At 40.1% G+C, this 10,014-nt stretch overlaps 1 pseudogene; it reads right to left on the reverse strand.

Moving 5' to 3' along the window:
* Nucleotides 1–9,070: 9,070 nt before the first annotated feature.
* LOC130506515 (nuclear transcription factor Y subunit B-5-like) lies at nucleotides 9,071–9,802 on the reverse strand (annotated as a pseudogene).
* Between the last annotated feature and the right edge of the window lie 212 nt (nucleotides 9,803–10,014).

Raw genomic sequence — 10,014 nt, forward strand, 5'->3', positions numbered from 1 at the left:
TAAGTGGGAGATATGGTCTTCTCCAGCTGAGGATTGACTAGCATATCGTCAATAGACCTCATGGTTTTTCCAAGTTGTCCAGCAAACATCTTATTACTAGCCTCTGATAGGTAGCTCCTGCGTTGTTAACCGAATGGCAAACCTTGTAACAATAGGTTCCTCGTTCGGTTATGAATGCAGTTTTCTCCGGTCCTCAGGATCCATCATGATTTGTTGTATCCTGAGAAGGCATCCCATGAAGGATAGGAGTCGATGGCCAGCTGTTGCTTCAACCAGCGGTCGATGTGAGGTAACGGGAAGCTGTCTTTAGGACAAGCTTTGTTCAGGTCTGTGAAGTCTACACAGATTCTCCATTTCCCGTTTTCTTCTTTACCACTACTGGGTTTAGCTAGCCAATCGGGGTAGTGTACCTCTCGAATGGACCCAGCTTTCGTAAATCGGTCAACTTCGTCGTTAACAGCTTGAGCCTTTTCGAGGCCTAGCCTTGCGACGCTTTTGTTTGATCGGTTTGAAAGTAGGGTCTACTTTTAGCTTATGGGTGGTGACGGTTCGGATCTAATGCCTTTCATGTCGCTGGTGGACCATGCAAAGGTTTTGACATTGCTTTTCAAGAAATCAATGAGCTCCTTTTTTGTCTCGGGAGGTAGCTCGGATCCGATGCTCACCTGTCTTTCAGGATGAGTCGTCGATGCAAACCTTTCGGTGAGGTTCTTGGGGGACCTCGAATATTTTGTTGCATTTTGTGACCCTCCTGGATCTGTAATTGCTATTGGGGGGATTTTTTGAGGATTCGAATCCTCCAAATAGCAGATCCTGGATATCTTCTGGCTACCCGTGTACGGTAGCTATCCCTTCGGGTGTTGGGAATTTTACGCATTGATGATACGTCGAGGCTACTGCCTTCATTTTGTGAATCCAGGGTCTTCCCAGGATCGCATGGAACGGGGAAGGTCTGTCGATGACTACTAAGTTGGTCATTTTCATTATTCCGCCAGCTATAACTGGGAGCTTGATAGTCCCCAATGAGGTAGCTGTTTCTCCGGAGAAGCCTACGAGGTTAGCTTTTTGGCCAATAATTTCGTAGTCGTCTATTTCCATCCCTTAGAGTGTTATAGAAAATAAGGTCGACAGAGCTTCCTGTGTATATCATGAGTTTAGGGACCTCGTATCTGCGATGTTCAGGGTGACAATCAACGCATCATCGTGAGGTCTGTCGAGGTTTGAAGTCTCGCTTTCCCAGAAAGAAATCTTAGTATTGGACTATGGGTTAGGAGGCTTAGGTCCAGTGTTAGACACAGCCTTCCGTACGTGATTCTTAATGGAATTGACGGAGTCTTGACATATGTCTGATCCTCCAAGGATACAGTCCACCCTCGAGTAGGGGCTCGATTGAGGGGACAGTTTGCTCAAGAGAGCTTCGACTTGTAACTTTTCCTTGGGGGAATTTCCCAAGAATCATGTCGACTCTTTTCTGTGTGAGCTGGAGGTGGCGAATTGGTCTCCTTCTCGGGTGACCTCTCGCGCTTTGGGGAGGTGTCTCTGGAACCTCTTTTCTGATAAGGTGGTGGCTTTTAAGGTCCACGCCCTTTATTTCTCCAGCTGCGAATTTAGCTGCCAGTTGTCGTTGGAGGTCCCAACATTCCTCAGTTGAGTGCCCTTCTCGATCATGATAAGAGCAATGTTTGTTTTTATCAAAGCCTTTTGACCAGGGAGTTTTGTTCGCTGCGGCGACAGGTTTCTCTTCCTTGTCTTCCTCGATTGCATAGAAATGTTCTCTTGAGTTCAGTTGTTTCGGGGGTTCCCTCTTGTGAGGTCCCTTTGCCTCAGAGGATTCACCTTTTGAGTGATTCTGAGGCTTCTTTGTGGAGTTTATCCAATGCGGTTGTCTCCTCCTCCAAAGTAATGTATCTGGTGGCTTTATGAAGAGCATCATCGATAGTTGGAGGAGTATTGAGTGTTAGCTCTGACCAGAATTTCGATTTATAGAACAGACCTCTCCTAAGAGCCTCGATGGCGGCTAGGTCGTTAGGATTCGAGAGCTTAGTTCTTATTGCCCTGAATTTCTCGATGTAGACTCGTAGTGAGTCCCCCATTCCTTGTCTGACCTTCCAAAGGTCGGCTTCAGAAGCTTGTTTCAGGATATGGGTCGAGTACTGCTTCATGAAGGCGTTAGTTAACTGATCGAAACTATCTATCGAGGCTGGTTCGAGACCAGAGACCACTCAAGGGCTGTTCCGACCAAAGTTTTCGGCGAATGTCCTGCAGTAACCTGCTTTGCATTCTTCCTGTGTAAAATGGGCTTTAACGATTGCCAGTCGGAAAGCTCTCAAATAGGCCTTTGGGTCAGAGGTCCCGTCATACTCGGGAATTCTGATTTTTTCGGGTATCCTTATGTAGGAGCTGGCAATTCTGTCAGTGATGGAGTTCCACGTGTTTCTCTTCGATCAAAACTATCGATTTCGGGAGCTGGGCTCGTAGCTTTATGGACTTGAGCTCCCAATTTTTGGAGAGCTGCATGAGTTGTTCCATATACCTACGGATAGCTTCAGGTCCTTCCATAGGTAGGACATTTGGGTCGTTATTAGGTACCCGACGGGCAGGTTCCTGATGGAATCGTGTGGGGCTCATTCCTCCCATGCAGTTGGTGGGCTAAATCGCTCGCCAGCTCTTGGGTTCGGAATCTATCCGTTGATATCCGTCCCCATTTGGGGTTGAGCCTCTGGTTTGATAAACCGGAGCTGCTGTCCTACCTCCGGATGGGAGGGATACTCCTGCCCCGGATCTAAAATCAGTCGGCGGAGGAGGTAGACGAGAGCTCTGATCAGCGACCTGACCGGATGCGGAACTGGTTGTTGCCATGTTGCTTCCCATAGCACTGGTGATAGGCGGGTTAAACACGGGAGCTGTCCCAGTATGAGGTGTCTGGAAAGCCGATCCCTGTCCTGCGGGAGCAGTGCTATCAGGGGAAAAATCTAAACGTCCCGGGGGAATGAGGGATCAGTTAATCGATCTCGGAAAGTGACCCCCGAGTTTGACGTCGAGGTGGGATGGGTTGTTGTGTCTAGAGATCTTGTTATCTCTTCGAATCGTTGCTGTCGAACAGCTAGCTGATGCATCGTACGCTCACTTCCTGAGCTTTGTCTACTAGTTGCATCATCATCTGACGAATTTCAGAAAGCTGAGCCTCCGTTTGATTCGGAGCGGCTTGCTGCTGAGGATTCTCGGTAATTGGAAGCCCGGGGGCCGTTCCACTTGACGATCTCTGGTTAGTAGCTCCGGTTGTAGTGTGGCTTGTTCGAGCGTTAATCGGAAGCTGTTGTCCGGATCGGTGGTCGCCACGTCGAGGCTCCGAGGTTACAAGGGTAGAGCCTCCGTCGTTCGGTGAGCCATCGCTCTGAATCGGGAGGTTAAGATCAGACAGATTTGTTGTCTGATCGGTAGGATTCATCCTCAAGTTAGAGTAAGGGATTCGATTGTTTCTTACCCACAGACGGCACTAATTGTGAGGGATTAAACTCACCTCCTGATTTTAGGTTAGGTTATAGTTTAGGAAAGGATTAGGGAAAGATAATCGTGGGTTGAATCCCGTAAGAACTTAAAAGATGAATGAATGATTTTATTGATGATTTTGGGTGAAGAATATGTTTACAAAGATGTTTCTCTTGACGATTACAAAGATAGTAAAAAATGCCTTAGAATTGGTATGAAAATCGTGAAAATGAATAAGGTTGGATCCCCTCTTTCTTGAGTTTCTTTCTATTTAAATAGCCCAGGTCCCGTTTGATCGTAGCCAACTGGTTCTCGAGATCTTCTCCGTTTGTTGAGGAATCCGTGATAGCTTCCCTTTGATCAGGTCCTGCGCTCCTTCTGTTACGACGTGAGCTTCCTCTTCATCGTGACCTCTTTGAAGATTGCCGTTATCTTCCAGCCTCCGGTTCCGCATTAGACCTCTGTTTAGGTCTCCGAAACGTGTTGGGCTTTGACTCGGCCCAATACTTGTTTTAGTTTTACTATCAGTTAGCGGACCATATTCGACCCAACAATAGAGACTTGTAAGAGATATAAATTGTAAGAGATATAAAGTGAAACCGAAAAAGAGCTGCAGTAGCTAAAGCAGATACCACTCCAATTATATTCATGGCCTGAGAATAGTAAAACTTCACATATGAAGAATTATTGGTAGGGGAATTATAAAGCAAATCCATAAACTAATCCACTTCCTCTGACCTTTAGTAGGAGAAGTAACAAAAAGCGGAGCATACAAACGTACATTCATCTTTATAGAGACAGCTCCGCTGTAAGCAAACAGACTAGTCAGTCACAAGGATATGAAAAATAAAAACATAAAGACAGGAAAAGCAGAAGTGTTGCCTGAAAACAAGTATACTGAGATGCCATTTACGAGAGAGGAAGAGAGCGATTGAGGCATGAAGGAGGGTCCATGGAAAAATAATCATTGAAGACATTGAATGTATTCTCTTGGATAAACACAGTAGACTTAGCGCCCACCATGGCACCTGTTGTAATACTATACGTAAAGATAGAGGAGGATGAATGGAGGACAAATCCACACCAAAAAGACTCTTATGTTAAAGAAACAAAAGGGTTGTGTTGTAGAGAACCCTTAGTCTCCAACATGTAGAGAACACCAAAAAGATTCTGCAACATGAAAGAGAGAAAACATTAAACGAGAGGTCCACCGCTAAAACCGCAAACACAAGGGCCCTGTGTCGCCTTTCAAGCTCCCGTAGTCTCTCTCCCGACAAAATCACTAACCTGCCCCCAATTTTTATACCTTTTCACTAACTTGTTGAAGAAACCATTTGACTTTTGTATATTTTACTGAATGATCATCGATCTTTGTGTCTGTTAAGAGAAGAACACGGTTTAAATTATGTTCAATGCACACTACGAAATTTTTAACAAAATTGTGGGAAAAATCAGATCATCTCACATGGAACATAAGCTATGATAAGTGCCACGAGAATTGCATCAGCGATGATTAAGGCGAATGCGAAGGTAATTTTAGGTTTTTTAAACATATAAGGTCCATATTCGCCGGTGACGTAGTCAGTATCGAAACAGACAACTACTTGTGACTCACTTTTAGTTGTAACATATTGAAATTAAAAATAAGGACGACTGATGAAGAGCAAAGATAGAAAAGACGAAGACCGAGGAGAGCTACTATAGATGATTGTTCCAAAATTTATGGTTCTGATACCATTTGTAGAGTCAATCTAAAATCTAACAAGAATTTTGTTGGGGGATTCGTAGCTGATGGGACCATTCTTTACAATCTCCTGGTTCCTTGATCTTTCCCATTGATTCAATCTTTTTTTATGACACAAAAGTTTTTTACCCAGTTTACGGTCGCATTACATCTGGGGTGGATCTAGGATCCACAACATCCACTATGAAGTATCGGAAAACACCTCCGATATGATGTACAAGATCATAAACTCCCTATGTTCCTGGTATGCAAACTCTAGAGAGTATAAAGAGATTACTAGAGAATTACATGGTTAAAGTTAACTAGAAAAATATCATCTCTAGCTTACTCTATCTCTATAAGAGACGGCATGGAAGCCTTCATGGATGCTTGAGGCTCGTGCCTCCCAGAAGCTTGGTTTAAAGATCCCATCTCTCATTGTTTGTATCAGTAATTAATCTAATGGGCTTCGATGATTAGGTCCACAGGTTGTACGCGCGTAACTTGTGCAAGTCGGCCCAACCGATGAACAAGTCTGATGGGCTCGACGAAACCTCAATAAACTCCACCTGTTTGGTCCAAGTCCATAACTCTTCCTTTGTGCCGACACCTCCTGCTGCTTGAGCAAGCCTGCTCATTTTCTGCATCTACTTGTCTTCTCTTATCTCTTCTCACTTATCTTAGCTCCATCTTGAGCCAAACTTGAATTCCCTCACCAAGGAGGGAAAACCCGGTGAGCTCACCAAAAAAATGTGGGATGGCCTCATCCGTTACTGGAAGCTACCATCGTCCATTAAAGTCCCCAACAGTTGCTCCGAATCCTGTCGACGGTAGATGAGCACGGCAACATGCCAATGCTTCACACTACGAGTCAAAAATCCCAGGCTGGCGTCTGTTTGTGCATGGTAAGTATTTTAATTAATTAACTATTTTTGTATATATTCTAACTTTTTAAAAAAAATTAGGCCAAAGAGACGAGAATTCTCCTATCTCTTAAGGAACTCTAGAAGAGGACCCACAAGAACAAGACTGGAAAATTTGTAGATCCTAGGTTCGAGCAAATCTATAACGAGGTGGTTACTCAGAGTGAAGACACCAAACCCAGCTGACCCAACAGTCCCCAATGGATACCCATCACATTATCCACACCTAAAGTGGATAAGATTTACGAGGAAGTAAAAGTTTTTATTAAATTATTATTGTTCATATATAATTTATAATTTATCACTAACATTAATCTTTTTTAAAGGCCGTCTCTAAAAAAAGGAGGTACATTGGGGATTGGCTTCGTCAACGATGTTCCAAGAGAGAAATCGTCTTATAGTCAGAGACGGGAGGATGAAATCACTCAGCTGAATTCTGATTTGAATTCGACGCGATCTGCATTCACAGCTCGTATGGGTGGAGTCGAGGGCTTTCTGGACGTTATAGCAGCTGGAAATCCGCAATTGCAGACCATGTTGGCGCATATGCGAAGCCAAAATCACATTCCAGAGAATCCCGCACACAGGAAGATGGAAGATGAGGAAGAAGTACAAAGGATGAGTCAAGACCTCTTCGAGGAGATGCAGAACAACAACCCTTAGTTCTTTTTTTCTTTTTATTGTATTATAAAATTAAAACTTAAATATTTATAAAATATTTTTGTATTGTTTTTATTATTTCATATTAAATATTTTTATTAAATTTTGAAATAAATTTGATAATTTTTATTGTAAAAAATAAAGAATCGAAGCAAATTCGTAGCTAGTTTACGTCTGCTTAACGAGGAAACCTACGAGGAAATGCTTCTATACTAAGCGTCGAATATACCAGGATAGTCTTACGTGTCCTTTACGAGGAAAATTTACGTGGTCTTTTGGACAAAAATTGGCGACCTTTTTACGAGGAAACCTCACAAGGCAATTTACGATGAAACATTATAGTCCATTTTACGACGAAACCTTTTCTCGTAACTTTACGATGAAATAGGGGTAGAAAACTTACTTGTCTTTAACGAGGAATATTAAAACTCTATTTTACGACGAGAAGGTTTCCTCATAAGTTTACGACGATTTGGCGAGGAAAATTATGTTACGACCGAATGTCTAACGACGAACATCTTTCGTGTTTATTTCCTCGTAAAACTTGTTTTAAGAAGAAATAACCACGAAAGTGATCGTCATTAATCATGTATTTTTGTAGTGATTATTCTTTTTCATTCTTTTAAACTATTCTATTAATTATATATACCAAAATAATTCAATGTCTTTTATTTTATGTGTTAACTATAAAAATTCAAAAATTTAAATGAAATTATTTTATCAAGGACAAGAATTTGTCTGTTAACAATTTTTTTTTGTTTACGTAATCAGATAGACTTGGACATTCATGTACACGTTCGGATACGTATCGGATTTTTGGATTTTAAAATTAAAATTTTGTTTGGATATTCAGGTTAGTTTCTTTTAGGTCCGGATAAATTCATAAAAAAACTAAAATATCTAAATACCTTATATCTATTTGTTTAAAATTTCATTAAATAATTCAAGCTCTAGTTTGGAGTATAAAAGCCGTTAGCATGAGTCAGATATATATGAGTATTAATTATATGTAAACTTTCTTTTATTTGGATGGTCCAGGAGTCTAGGGCTTATAAAATCAAAAGAAGAACCAATGAGAAATGTTCGGGATTTATGGACCACTCGCTTTACAAACCAATTTTTAATTGTTGTTTATTGTACTATTTACTCTTTACAAAGTGAGGTACAAATATAGTAATTTCATATCATAAAACTTTAAATAGTTATTAGTTTAAAGAAACAATACTGATGTAGTAAATTTAAATCTACATATGATCTGTAGACTGTACGGAATGGCATTTTAGTGTTGATAAGTTAAATGTGAAAGTCTGTATGCAAATGCTAATAATGATGACTTTATAAATACAAACACTGAACAAGACGAATGTCTTTTTCGTCGACAAAATTGATTGATATATGCATATATCAAATTCCACAGACTGCAAGACTATATCTTTTGAAATTTTCTTGTGATATATAATTTTGATCTTATTGTATGGTTCATCCATGGTAAGGACTTTGTTCCAAGTTTTTTTTTTTTTTTGCACCAAGTTTATTCTAATGAAAAGGTTTGCCAAAAAAAAAAGGTATGATTCCTCGTCTAGAGCACAACCACATGCTATATATATATTTCACTGTCCAGAAGAAGAACCCTCAACTTTATTTCGCATTATATATCGGTTTATCTTCATTCATGATTGTCGTATATATAGATACTAAGATGCAAGCGGTAGAAATCTCGTTAGGCGGGTTGTGGCAAGACTTGCAGTATGGTGTTCTGCTAAGACTTATTTAATAATATCAGTCAAAAACTAATTATATCTAACTCGTTTGATGTGAGAGAGAGAGAGAGAGAGAGAGAGAGAGAGAGAGAGAGAGAGAGAGAGAGAGAGAGAGAGAGAGGCAAGTTTTTTTTTTTTTTTGCTAAAAGATTGAGAGGCAAGTTCCACAGAAGAAAAAAATCATCCTAAAATTCTAATAATGGTTCAAATATTCCTTCATCTGCATATATTATAAACGACATCACCGATTTTCATTTTCTGAATTCAGAGACCATAATCGGCAACTAAGTTACCAGAATTGATAATACTATATGATCGATCATATGGATTATAAAAGAAAATTTAAAAGCACCCTTTAATTTTCACAGTGAAAAATTAACAAAATCAGGAAAAACTACACACATTTCTTCACAGCCTCAAACCATAGATGCATTTATACAATCATATATGTAGAACTATATATATATATTATATATAAAAATAGATCGCCAATATATAATGGAAGAAGAAGCTGGTCAAATTTTTAGCAAAAAAAAAAAAAAGAAGCTGGTCAAAGAACTAAACAAGATCGCACATAAAAAGGAAATCAAACAATCAGACACGGACAACTTAATTATCAGGTGAGGATTTAGGTCCTCCTTTGCCATGTTGATTGACCCTCTCACCTTCAATAACTCGGTAACGATTTAAGTACTTCTTTAGCTGCTCGGCGTAATCATCAAACCCTAGATTTTCCATAGCCCAACAGATATCGTCTCCATTGACGGTCTTTCTCTTCTCCTTGTGGCATTTATCGGAGGCTTCTCCAGTGACGAAGCTTATGAACTCAGAGACACATTCTTGCATAGTCTCTTTGCTTCTTTAGAGATCTTTGCATTTGGTGGGAGAATGTTCTTCATGATCCTTCCTACGTTTGCTATCGGAAGTAGCCTGTCTTGTTCTTTTATCATCATGTTTTCTTCCTGTTGTTGATCCTCCACCAAAACCATCATGATTTTGATGATGAGATGAGCTGCTAGCAAAGTTGTAATTTTGGAATCTAGGGATTGGATTTTGGAACGGAGGGTAGTTCCCAGCCATCAAATCTTTATATAAAACAGATGAGAAATCGTGTCTAACTTATTATAACAACAACTATTGTCACTGAAAATTTGAAACAAAATTATATAATCCGCCCACTATATGGCATAAAAGAAAGAATAGAAAAAGAGAGTAGAGGTTTTTACATTATATTTGAATGTATGAATCTAAAAAACTCGGTTTGACAGAGATTTGTGTAGTTAGCTTAGCTTTATAATGGAGCTAATTAGAAAGGAGTTTTATATAAGTAGCTTTATAATTTGCCCAGCAAAAATATATATTATATTTATAGCTTTATATAAGTAGACAATTAACGGAGAGCTCAACAAGGAGTGGTTTATGTTTAGTCATCGAGGCGATGACGTGTCATACAATCGAT

This window comes from Raphanus sativus, unplaced genomic scaffold, assembly GCF_000801105.2.
Source record: "Raphanus sativus cultivar WK10039 unplaced genomic scaffold, ASM80110v3 Scaffold3333, whole genome shotgun sequence".
In the NCBI taxonomy this organism is placed as follows: Eukaryota; Viridiplantae; Streptophyta; class Magnoliopsida; order Brassicales; family Brassicaceae; genus Raphanus; species Raphanus sativus.